The sequence below is a fragment of the Saccostrea cucullata genome, unplaced genomic scaffold, assembly GCF_032062105.1.
Source record: "Saccostrea cucullata isolate Sc308-1 unplaced genomic scaffold, CSIRO_AGI_Scuc_v1 ctg8663, whole genome shotgun sequence".
NCBI classification, from domain to species: domain Eukaryota; kingdom Metazoa; phylum Mollusca; class Bivalvia; order Ostreida; family Ostreidae; genus Saccostrea; species Saccostrea cuccullata.
Window position 1 is genome coordinate 31,669 of NW_026930949.1, and position 12,980 is coordinate 44,648.

The 12,980-nt window shown below is 36.0% G+C and overlaps 1 long non-coding RNA gene across 1 annotated transcript; it reads right to left on the reverse strand.

The window, feature by feature from the left end:
- On the reverse strand, nucleotides 1-2,537 carry LOC134230708 (uncharacterized). The gene is made up of 6 exons (XR_009984407.1): nucleotides 2,447-2,537; nucleotides 2,073-2,204; nucleotides 1,715-1,855; nucleotides 1,272-1,437; nucleotides 772-915; nucleotides 1-657 (listed from the first exon to the last, which is right to left on the reverse strand). It is a non-coding gene; the product is annotated as an uncharacterized LOC134230708 (long non-coding RNA).
- Nucleotides 2,538-12,980: the final 10,443 nt, after the last annotated feature.

The following is a 12,980-nucleotide window of genomic DNA, read 5'->3' on the forward strand; positions in this document are numbered from 1 at the left end:
ACAGCTTAAAACTTTAAAAGATCAGGGTTTTTTTCATCTATTCAATGGTAATATACATGAATATTTCTGGTATGTCTTTTTATTTTTTCAGAACTTTTAATTTATTAGAATACAAATAATCTGGACACTCACATACTTTAAAGTGATGTTTTAAAAAAAAAATTAAAAAAAATAAAAAAATAAATAAATAAAAAATGGATAACCACTGTCTATGCAGGAAAAAAATCTTCTCATTCTAAAAACTTCATAGATATTATATTAAACAGGCAATGATTTTTATGATTAGTCTTCAGATATAAGCTATGAACATGTAGTATGGATTACTTCTGTTTTGCATTGGTAGGTTTGTCTTTTTCTGTATCTATGACCTCCGGTTAGTGTTGCACAGGGTTGTACAAACAGTATCTTTTGCAGTTTCTGATGAGCAAAATTCTCTGATAGTTTTAAAACAAGTATGCATATCTTCCAATATCAAGTCTTCTCTCTGTGATATACATGTTATGATTTTTTAGTTTAAAATTTCAAAGGTCTAGAAAACATTCTGAAGAGATGTCACTGAGGTTTTCAATTATAAAACACCACTGGCTTCTTCTTGTCCTGGACAATATGTAGAATGCTATGTATATGTTTCCTTGACTTATGAACAGAATGTGCTATCTGGAAATAAAAAATGTTTTCTTTCAAACAATATTTAAATAAAAATTTCCAATGCTGAAAGGATGACTGCACAACATGAAAAAACCAATTCATTATCCGCTTCTATAAATTTACCTCTGATAAAATAAATTTCCCTCTGCTAAAATTCCTATATTTAACTTTCTCCAATTTAGCTTCTATACTCCAAAATGGGGTGGTCAGGTTCAATCTTGGTATGGCCAGCTATTAATCATCTGTTAATCATCTGTTTATACAGACCTAAAATTGAACAATAATATATTTGAATTGTAGTGTTAATTATTTTTTTTCATTGCTTGCAGAAAAAAAAAATAATAATAATAATCACCACTGTTAAAATATGATAATGTAAAGAACTGATATGAAAAGTTTGTCATACAGAATACCCTGTCAGTGTAGCAAAATCTATGTATTAAAGAAAGCAATTTCTACTAAAAACAGATTCTTTGCAAAACAAGTTAATACATCTTCATTTAACTTTGCTATCTTGAACATTAATCTTAAAGTCCTGGATATCTCAGTACATCTAGAATCAGTTTTTTTCTCTCCAAAAAATTAAATGCTACCTGTGATAACTCTTCATAAATAATCCATACCACAGAGCTGTGTTGTTTCTGTTCCTCAGTTAACCAAGCCTCAGTTATCCAAGTGAAATTCCCTTCTTCACCCTAGTCATAGTACTTAAAATGCACCATGTAAACTATACACCTCCTCCCTTGCAATTTTTCTCTCCTTCATTTACCAATTAAAATGTCTTCTTTCCTGATATGATAATAAAGTACAAGAAATGACTTGAAAATATTTCATTGACAAAAAGTCATCAAGTTAACTTTTGTCTTCTCTTATTGTCATAATTTTTTACTAAATAATATTTTTGTCAATGTTCAAATCTGTATCAGTATTTAAGTAATTACCAATGGTTATTTATTTCGCTGTATTCTAATTTAACATTTTTATCTATTAAAGACTGTTATTAACACCAATCAAAGTCTACATTCTCTTCACACATACAATATCGAAACCAAAAAAAAAAAAAAACCTGAACATGATGAACTTTTGAAATCCAAGGAATCCTAAAGTAAAGTTAGCAGATCCAATGTACATGCTGGACATGATTGGTTTGTGTTGCTGGGCATAACTCCCAAGAATAATGGAACTTCCACAGACATACTGTTGATACCTAAAATTTTAGAGAAATATAACTACCCTATTATCTTAACTGTCTTTTGGTATAGCATTCCTCCAAAGATATGAGTGTGTAACCTTCCTATGGAAGTACACTGCATAAGTGATTGTCCTGACCTGTTTGTGTTCTCACACTTTGGTTTCTCTCTATACACCTATGTAAAAGACATCTTTTTAGAATACATGGGTGGCCTTATTGATATTGAAAGTACCTTTTGTGAATGAAGATTCATGCCCCAGCCTCCAAAGTATATTTAAACAGGAGAGAAGGTCCACCGCAGTCCCCATGTACTCATAAGCAGATCTCGGGGGACAGTAGAAACACTCAAGTAGTTTGCTTTCCCCTGTGATATAATGTCAATATTTAATGGAAAATTCAGAAATTTATCAGTAATTGGAGTCAAAACTTGCTATCTTTATGGTATTGATTTCCATTATCAGATTTATTTTTATCCATTTTAAAATATAAACATTTAAATAATTCATAATTATCTTAATAATAATTAAATAAATTAAAATGATATCTCATTGAAACTTTTTAGATTCAAGTTTTGTTTTGTTTTTGTTTTTATCATAATTGATTCACTGTGTATTTCCAAAGGAAGACCAGCAGCCAGGCTTCACTTCATAGAGAATGGATTATAGATGGTTAGGAACAAAACATATCTTCCAGGTTGAGGACTGTATAGAAAATAAAACCCTTTTTTTTTGTTATTATGATAAAATGTTACATAAACATGTTTAAATGTAATGCAAAATAATATCTCTTATATATATGGATACCTATACTCTAATCAATTAAATGTCATTCGTAAAATGTATTTTTTAAGACAGATTTATTTACTATAGACTTTAAATGATGACATGAATAGCACGCCATACTTTAACCACATGTCAAAACATTATCTCAAATTACATAGAAATGGGTTATTTAGCATAGCTGACATTAAACATATAGGTGAGCGATAACATAATCACAATCATAAACAATGTGAAAAAACTTTAAACGACCTGCATGGTGGATTACAAGCCTTTTTCACTGGGGTAAAATCTTGCCGAGATTCGCCATGGCTGCCTAATTTACATAGAAAATTAAGTCGTACTTGAACACATTCACTCAACGTTGGAGAAGAGATTAGTAAGACTTCTGGGAATTCACCTTTTATTCTGCGTGAATATTTAAGATGAATAGAACGTGTTTAGTTTAAAAGGTATGGATATTTACTTTATTGGAATTTGGGAAAGTCTATATGTGTGGTTTTTATTGAAATATATCAGTTTACATTTAAAAAAAAAAATAAAACGCATTTTATTTCTTATGTTTTATTTTTTTTTTTTGAATGATTTACAGTGTTTGTGTAATCTTCATAATGATTATCTAAAATTACTGGTTTTAATACAGTCAAATATAATTTGTGATGATCAAAATTTCCAAATTGCCTGACCTATACATATTTAAAGTTTCAATATCATACACTCTTGAATATCCATAAATATCAAAATATATTGATTAAGCATTTTCAATTAACCATACACTTGTTAACATAAGGAAATGCTCTTACCATAAGTTAAACTCATGGAATTCTTCATGCAATTTTGAAGAATCTCTGTTATAAGGGATGGTAAAGACAAAAGACATATACATTTCCAAGTAGTAATAATTTTTTAAAACTATATATCGACACTAAATTGAGGAACATTTGAAGAACCCATTTCCTTTATAACTCATGAAATTTCATGTAGATAGTGGGTAAATAATCTTTATGAAAAAAAAGGATGGTGTAAAGTTAGCCTCACCCAACACCCAAGGGAGAAGGGAAGGGGGTTGAACTCTTTTTTTTTTGTCCAGGAAACATGAATTTTAAAGTTAAAAAAAATTATAAAATTGAATTAAATTGATGAAATTATTTTTTCTAAATGTTTCTTTTTTAATTTAACATTTAAATTTTTCCTTTTCATTACCAGACTCTCATAGGTGAACTGCATACAACTGAATGCATTTTTTATGGCAAATCATTAATAATGGGATAATATATAAACCTCAGCCATACATAAACAGGAGTGAAACTGAAAGCCATGCAGGTTTGCATTCTTAATCTTATATTTGTTTACTATATGTTTGACTTGTACCACATGTGGTTTTTTTGTCCAATTGAATAAATAAAAAAAAAATAATAATAGGCTATCTTCTGTAACCACTAGCACAATCTCAATAAAAACAGCACCTTTTAGAAAAACTTATGGCTTTTTCCTGTTTTATGTAAGACAGACTTATTTTCTTTGAACTGTGTTCATTTGAAATTGAATCATTTTGACCTTATACCTTAAAATTGAAGAAGTAAAAAAAAATTATACCTGTTTAAATTGATGACCATGTTCAGTGAGATACTTTAGCAACAAAAATAAAGGACCTGTGACCCTTCTATTTATAACAACACTTTTTTTAAATTCAAAAATTTATTCAATGATTTACACTTCTATTTCTTCTTCTTTGTCTTCGTCTTCTGATGATCGGTCCTCAATCAGTCGCGTCAACACCCCAGGTCCTTTGTTTTCCATCGAGTCTTTAATCTGGGAAAAGGGGATGCGACAATACACGTACTCTGTAGGACAATAATGAGGTGGAAACGTTAGTCCTTTTTTCTCCATCTTGATATAATATTTCAGACAATCTCCAATGTCCGAGTACCATGAACTTTCATTCCGAATGGTGTTGATGGGTGTCAGAAGATTCCTTTGAGTGCAATTAACCCATTTGAGTTGCTGATAATGTTGGTTGATTTTTACCCTCACTTTAGATCCTGTTAGAGGTGGGATTTTCATTCTTTTTTCCAACCACACATTGTCCAGGTAATAGCCTGGATGATTTTCATAGAAATCCATGATGGCTCCTATTTTAGTTTTCATCCACCCTCCTTGCATGTACATACACTGACTAATGGGACTCTCACAATATTAACGATACTGCATCTTTGGGAAACAAAAAACACGTCTGACTTGTTCCGTGTCCTTTTTCAGAAAGAGAGAGAGAGTTTTTGTCATCTCCCTCGGGAGATGACACATTAAGATTGTATGCCGGAAGTAAAGGTTTAAATACTTAAGCTACGTGGGTAGGAATCATCTTTGGACTGTTCTTTCTTATGTTAAAATACTTGTCAGCTTAGTTTTCTGTTTGCTGAATTATAAGTCATTCGGGAACTTCAGGTATAATAATCCATATATTCATTGCATTAAAATATTTCCCTTTCTGTTTTATTTCTTTGACTTTATTGATACCAAAGAGATGACATTTCAGGCTTTCTGGAAAGCCAAACTTGTTAATATATACCTCTTGAATAAAGCTCCGCTTTATATATACCTTTACTGTAAGGGCCGTGTGCAAAACATATACGATAGGCCTACGTTTTTTTATGCTGACTACACAGGTAAATACTTGCGCCGTGTGCAGAACATATACGATAGACCTACGTTTTTTATGTACACAGGTAAATACTTGGCAGCGATTCAAATCCGTGATTGTGACGTCATCCTTACAAACCTAATGTATAGAGAGAGCGCTTAGTTGTGTGTATATAGGGAAATAACTAACAACACTAGAATTTTTGGGTTTTTCTTTTATTTTTATTCATATCAATAACAACAAGAACAAGAACATCATAATAATAAACATTCAAAACTTTTCTTCAGTTCTTTTTGTATGGGGAAGGATCTCCTCATGTACAAATAGTGTGTATCACAACCACAGTCCATGATATTGTATCCTTTTAGGGTCACTTTCTTACCATAATCTTTAATACAATCACCGGATTTTTCTATCCATTTCCCTTGAAACAAAGTGCTTTCGGGTCCTTCTCTTTGGTGAGGCAAGACATATTTGATTTTCCATTTGAATTCCCGATACTTGGGATGTCTGGGTCCTGCTAAGAGCAGGATGCTGTCCCCTATGGGATCAGGTATTTTTATTCTCTTATACAGGTAGATTTCATGGAGACCTGTTTGTCCTGGATTCTTATCAAAGAAATCTTGAATACATTCCTCTTTGTTTTTCATCCATTCTCCCTTTAAAGTAGTACCTTCTGGTTCTACTATTTTCCAAAGATACTCTGAGCTTAAAAATTCCATGATGTGCTCTGTCCCTCACTCAGATCAGAAATGATCTCTAGGATTTGTAGGTCTCCTTTTTATATAGACTCTCAGGTGTAATTATTTTTTAACTTGCAGAGGAAAAAACCAATAGAGAATTTTTAATTAGGAATAATTCAAAACTCTCATTCTTTATCACTGAGTGTGGTAAAAAAAAAAATAAATCTAGGTCTGAGGAGCTTGCTTAACAATAGAAAACACCAAATTTGGGTTCTGTCCTTTTATTTATAGTGAACACAGAAATCTTTTTCATTTTTTTTTGAAAATAAGAATGTCTTTTTTATAGAGAAGGAAAAACAACAAATAAAAACAATTCAATTTTTTTTTAATTCAAAAAAAGTCAAACATATCAACATATCAATAACCATAAGGTAAAGTGTTATAATTCTCTACAATTTGTCTCTTGTCATATACAATTCTATACTTTTTCTCTGAAGGTTTGTTCACGACCTCATGATCACGGGTCCTCTGGATTTTGCTGTGATAAGGGACTGTCACTTCCTCTATTTCTCCCTTAAGCATTTTTTCTAAAGTGTCTGGGCACACGATCTGGGAGGTTCGATGGTTGAGAGTGATTCCTTTGCATTTAAGGGTCTCGGTTCCTTTGTCCGTGCGGAAACCATAATTTTTATGACCTGCCGACATGAATTTGGTAATGTGATCCCCGTCTAATTCGTCGGTCCATTCTTCTAAACTATGGCCCAAGGTAGGATTAAAAGCTCCTTCCATATGTTGGTAAATGATACTGTCCGTATCGAAATAAAGGCCCCGTTCTTCTAAAGGTTGTAAAGTCTCGTAGAGGGGCGGTGGTAAAACAAGCCAGGACCACGTTTCCAAAGGGACATTCTTCGACGAATTCTTGTTTGTCTTGATAATTCACTAGAATCTTGTCTTCATTGGAATCTTCTTTATTGACTAAGAGTTGCATACCCTTGATGTCGAGAGTCGAATTTTGTAAGAGTTGGTGTAATTCCTCTACTTCGTCCAAGTATCTGATTTTGGGTAATAACAAGCGTTGAGCAAATTTTCCCCACAGACAATTTAAAAAGAGTTTAGCAATGGTTCTTCTCACTGGATTCTTCTGGATACTGATCCAATCCATTAGGAATCCTTCTTTCTCTAAGATTTGTCGAATGTAATCTTGTTCTTGTTCTGAGGTCTTACAGTCGGGGGGAAATCCGGACGCTTCCTGTTTGATCTTGAGGAAGGTATTGATATAGTCTTTAAATAACTCTTGACTGCTTTCTTTAAAATGCCACACTTCGTAAATTCGCTCTAAGGTATAGCCCATGTCCAGGGCTTTATGTAATTCGCTCGTCACCCAAGTACCCGTGAGACTACGTTCCCGGTCGGTGTGTGGACATGGATCTTGAGAAGTAGAGTCTTGTTGTTGGGCACACGTGCGACATAAGGGAAATAATAACTTGCCTCCCGTCCGATAAGGTAATACGGGGTGAAAGAGGCCTCGGGGTGGTAAGACCCGACAGTGAATGAGACCGAAATAACTTCTCACGTCCTGGAACTCGTCTGTGATGATCTCGGGATGCCCTAGGGGAAATGGTCTGTGTTTCAACACGTAAGGATATAAGGAACAGACGTCCACGTATGTCATGTCCCCTTCTTCACAATATAATTTAGTGGCATTGGTTCGGCCTCCGTACAGGGCTTCTCGAGGTATCAAAGGATCGGGAATGTCCAGATCTCGTACAAATTGGTGTAAACTCTCATCTTGTTGCACTTGCTGATCGAAATCGAGCTCGCAGATACTACACACGGTGTACCCCATGTCCTCTAAATCCGCAGTCCTTCTGAGAGTTTTCTCATGTAATTGTTGGTAAGTAAATTGGGTCCGGTGAGGATGAGTTTCCGTCTGTAAACTGGGATAGCAAGTGGGACATCCGTGCCAATAACACCCGTAAAATTCGTAGACGGTGCGAGTTCCTGGTATCCGTCGATGGTATAATTTCCGATCGGGACTTCGCCTCCGTTTCTGGCATGTCGTATGTGACATCCACTCTGATGACTCATCCAGGTGAGCCACCGACAGGCTTTGGCCGAATATTGTCGTGCCGGTTCATACCCGAGGTTCGGAATGATGGCAATGGTGTCTTTAGGCATGAAATTTCGACGGTAGGCTAAATTAGCAGCACTGGGAAACGTGATGGATTCCTGGAAAGGGTCCACGTTGAACAATCTCTTGAGGGTGCTTCTAAACTGTGCACAGCATCGTCGTAAAATGTCGACGTCCGAGATACAATACCCTACAAACTCTTTCTGGAAATCAAACAATTTTCCCCTCTGTTGTTCGTACCATTGGAAAAAAGCCTGTCGTCCACTGGTAGACATTTCGTCCGGTTTGTAGAAAGCTGCCGGTGGATAAGGTCCCACGTAATTCTGGTTCTGTTCCGTATTAAAAAAGTGAGGGAAATAACCTTTCTTCAATTCGTTGAATCCGAAAGCGGAGGGCATCTGGGCCAAAGGAAACGGTAAGAAACTATACGAGTCGATGAATTTCAGTCCACATATTTCCATGTACAAGATCTTACTGCCGTTCATGATCACGTTAGGTTTCAGGCAAGAGGAATGCACTATGTAATTCAAAATGAATTGTCCGTCGTATCCTTTGAAGTTATGGGCGATGACGATGGCCTCGTCGTGTACTAAAGTGGAATTCTTAGTACCTGTAGTGGGTTGTAATAACCAGTCCATGAACTTCTTTAAGGTGTCTGGTCCTTGAAATAGGTGCTGACGGGGTCCCATGTGTTGACAATGAGGACAGGGTTGGTCTATGTCTAAGTCATCGCAATGTTGACAGACGCGATGTGCCACACACAGATTAGGGACGTGAATGCCCGTTTCCTGAGTGCATTCGAAATCGAAATAAATGTAAAACTTTAAGGTGTCTTTCCCCTTCTTCTTCTTCTGGGGCTTCAGTTGTACGTAGCACCGATGATCGGGATCGACGATTTTCTTACAGATCTTACACTGTTTCTGTCCTCCGCATTTGTGATGAGGAAATAAATTCTTAGGTATCCAGGAATGACACTTCTCGCATAGCCCCATTAAATTGCAGACAGTAGTGGTGGTTTTCTTACTATGAGGTTTTAAATGATTTTCGTAGCAGGTCCTGTTCTTAAACATTCCTTGGCATTCCCGACATCGAATCTTGATCCCTTCATCGGGACATTCAGGGTGTTGTGCTAAACAATATTTACACCGATGAGGACACTTGGTTCGATGGTCTGTGAAATGACTGTACCCCACGTCGCAATGATCACAGTAATAGGGGTTCCCCGTTACTCCCGGCATGGATATGATGGCATCGTAATGATGGTTGTCTAACAAAATGTTCAAATAAGTTCCATTTCCAGAACCTTTGTAAATAGGTTCTAAACAGAGTTTAGTCGAAGTAGATTTGAACTGAAATATTTTCAGTCGATACTGAGGAGTTAATACCTGTTGTAATTTCGTCCACTCTGGGGCTCCACAAGCTTGATTGATATCACGCCCGGCTTGTTCCATGAGGGCTTTGGCTTCTCGTTTCTGGTCTAAGTATTTATCGCCTTTCCGCATACGTGACCATCGTTTTTCCCATTCCGGGTCTGGATGTTCCGGTTTTTGACTGTGTAATCGAGTGACGACGATGGCTCTAGCCAAACAAAATTTATCATGGGGATTGACGATCCGAACGATGGATTGTTTATTGTTCTTGAAAGTTTCTTTATCCACTTGTAGATGTTTGGTTCTGTTTCCACCACTCCCCTGGGGATTCTCGATATGAAGCAGTCCGAATTCCATGGAGCCGTCGCCCAGTTTGAACTCCTTTTTGGATTGTTGCACGGCTTCTATTTTATTTAAAATGACGTCTTCGTTAAAATCTTTACATTGCGTAAACTCGTACCAAATGTCTGATTTCAGAGAATGGTGACTTATGTTCAGGCGGAGGTAATCGTTAGGATTACACTGCATTTCAGATTTGAAGTTTTGTAACATGTTTCTGAATAATCGCCGAAGGAAAGCTGTGTTTTCTTCTTCTTCTGGAAATTCATCGAAATGGACGATATATTTATTTTCATGCGCTTTAAATTTTGGAGAGCTCTTTTCTTTAGCTAGTCTCATCTGATAATACTCAGAAATCGGTTTAGGTGGTAAATCTATTTCTCTCTCGGTTCTTTTTCGTTTCAATATTCGTTGAGCCTGTAACTGTTTTTCTCTAGTAGAATCCATGTCTATCAGCTGATGGCTCTGAGGGTAAAATGAACCCAAAGTGAAAGAAAAACCGTATTTATATACAGTGGATGACGTCACAATGCATAGGTAAGTTTTATCGTACTTTTTGCACACGGCACTTTATAGATGATGCAACAGGTATATAAGGAAAAGGTAGGTAAAAGGTATATTTCTTTTGCACACGACCCTAATTTTTTGCACACGGCACTTTATAGGTGATGCAACAGGTATATAAGAAAACGCAGGTAAAACGTATATTTTTGCACACGGCCCTAAAGCCATCCAGAATTTTTATGAGCGCAACAGAAATTATTTAAAATGGCCACCGAATTTAAATACAAAAAATTTTGGTGAGTAAAAAGATAATTTGGGTCCTAAAGATTATGACACCAGAGAGGAAAAATCCTTTTAAGGAAAAAAAAACTATTGGAGTTATCAAAAATACCAATTGGTGATCCTGACTGAACCTTATATGGGGGGCCTGGAAAATTTCACTTGTGGATTGTTTTCATCAATTGGAAGAAAAGAGGTTAGGGAAGAAAAGAGCCTTCAAGGACTTTTTACGATGGCCTAATAAAGTGTATGTATATTGTGCTCCCTTTGTCCCTGAAGAAAAATAATCTCAAGAAAAAGGAGAGGGAAACCAAAGGGATGGATCCATCCTTCATATCGGTAAAAGACATAGAAAAAACTAAAGAAAAAAACCTAGGAAACCAAAAAAAATAACCAGTGATAAGGCACAGGAGAAGAAAAAGAAAATGTAAATGTATTTTTTTTATTCTGAATAAAAATTCCCTTGTTTTTGTGTATTAGTGTTCTTTGTTTTCAGAAAATCCAGGTTTGTTATTGTTTTGAGGAAATCCAGTTTGAACTGGTTAGGCTGACTGTCTAAGACTGTGAAGCGTGACGTCATAATGACATTCTTGAAACGCTGCCAAAAACGTAGTAGCAGCGTTGTGAATCGTAGTAGCAGCGTATATGTATAATGTAAACACAGTGTAAACACCCCCGTATTTAGGGGCTTTTGTAATGAATTGACCAGGCTATCCCACAGACCCCCAATCTGTACTCTCTTGACCAGGCTATCCCCCAAGGGGCTGTACTCAGTTGACCCGGCTATCCCCCCAGCCCCCAAAAGTGCACTTAGTTGACCCGGCCAACCAGACGGCTTATACTACTAACGGCCTATGCCAAGGGGAAATAATTATGACCCCTGGGGGTAGGGCGGGGCCATAATGGCTGATCAAAGTTTTAAATAGGTATATATATAGGACATTTTTTTAAAATCTTATTTTCCAGAACCACTGGACCAGGAAAGATGAAACTCATGTGGAATCATCCTCAGGTTATGTAGATTCAAGTTTGTTCAAATCATGACCCCATGGGGGAAGGGTTTGGGCCATAATTGCTGATCAAAGTTTTTCATAGGAATATAAAGGAAAAATCATTAGAAAATTTTTCCCCAAAACCACTGGGCCAGGAAAGGTGAAACTAACGGGTGGAGCATTCTCAGTTAGTGTAGATTCAAATTTGTTCAAGCATACCCCCCGAGGATAGGGCGGGGCCACAATGGCTGATCAAAGTTAAATATGTTTTTGTTTTTGAACTAGCCCATGTGCTCAGGTGAGCGATGGGGCCCATTGGCCTCTTGTATTTTATTGATGTAGTAATAAAAAGGGTCAATGAGGCACCCTTAGAAGAGATGAGGGAGGGCTTGAGAACCAAGAAATTAGTTTTAATGGCCTTAAGCGTTATTACTGTTGTATATGCATTGCATGGAGTGAAAAAGAGAACAAATAATTTCTTCACTCTGGAAACAAGACGCCCTTATTTCCTCCGAGATAGATTTTTTTTCGAATTTTCAAAAAATGGGCATCATGACCCTTCCTGACAAATATAATTATGTTTCTGTCTCTAAACATATATATAGCTGTTGTCGCAAACACTCTGCAAAATCAATGGGTAGAATTATTCTGTTCATGTGCTGTCCATGGGAACGCTCCGGAGCTATGATAGAAAAAAGGCAAGAAAGATTGCCCAGTTGTTCTATATTTCTTTGAACATTTAGCCAGCATATATATACAAGTTTGACTAATTTTAGTGAAATTTTCTTTAAAGATATAAGATATAATTTAAGCTTCAACAAACACTCCTAAGGCATTTTGGACCTGTGTTCTAAGCATGGGTTAATTGGGGTGTATTGGGTTTCTATAGTTGTTTTGTGTGATTGGGGCACTAGAGACAACAGATAACAGAAATATTCAATGGTTTTCAATACCGTAATCATGGGAATGGCGGACATGTCTAGGTGGTGAAAAACATCAATTTTAGAAAAATACGCATAGAATTGCTGCCAACAAAACAAATAGTTGTACCCATGACGTTCAACTACATGTATCTGTACATATACAATAAATGTCGTGTTATTGTTTTATTAGACCTGCAGCTGTGCAGTCCTGCAAGTGTATTATGCACATTGCTGCTGCAAGACATTGCAAGAGACAACCAAATTGAATGCATTTCAAGACAGCTTAGCAACAGAAGGTGCCATGGGTCATGTTTTATGAAAAAGCAAGAAGTATTTATTAAGATATTGAGAATTTTATCTTATACGAGTTTCACTTGGTTGAACACAAAAGCAAACCCTTAAGCAACGGAGGGATGTAATATGTATATTTCAAAGCAACGACATTATAAACTTAATGTTCTTATGCCAATTTTTAATACTATTTTTATATGTAATGATA